Raw genomic sequence first — 424 nt, 5'->3', positions numbered from 1 at the left:
TGGTAAAAAAGCTAAGCTTTAGTATGGTATAATTCATCTTAAAGGTTGCAGCAGGGTTGATACTGGTGCCTCTATGTAATCATGATAATAGTGTCTTCATTGGGAAAATGATCTGATGGAACTGGTAATGCAAAGACAGCTATGCATCAAACATATATATTACAACCCTTTTATTAAGCTTAATCAAAATCATAAACATCTCAACATGCTTCAATATACTTATCATGCTAATGTTAATCTATGGAAAGAAAAGTCTGACATATACTGTTCCTACTGTCTTTTAATACAAAATCATATCATAAACATTTACAGTTGAAACAATCATTAGATGAACTTTTATTAGATTTTGTGTCTTTCTGCAGTTCAAAAATAACTCACAATAATACAAAGCTGCATTCATCATTCTTGACTGAACACATCTTAT

Source organism: Mytilus trossulus, chromosome 6, assembly GCF_036588685.1.
Source record: "Mytilus trossulus isolate FHL-02 chromosome 6, PNRI_Mtr1.1.1.hap1, whole genome shotgun sequence".
NCBI classification, from domain to species: Eukaryota; Metazoa; Mollusca; class Bivalvia; order Mytilida; family Mytilidae; genus Mytilus; species Mytilus trossulus.
The sequence above is the reverse complement of the archived record's forward strand: the minus strand, read 5'-3'. Positions refer to the sequence as shown.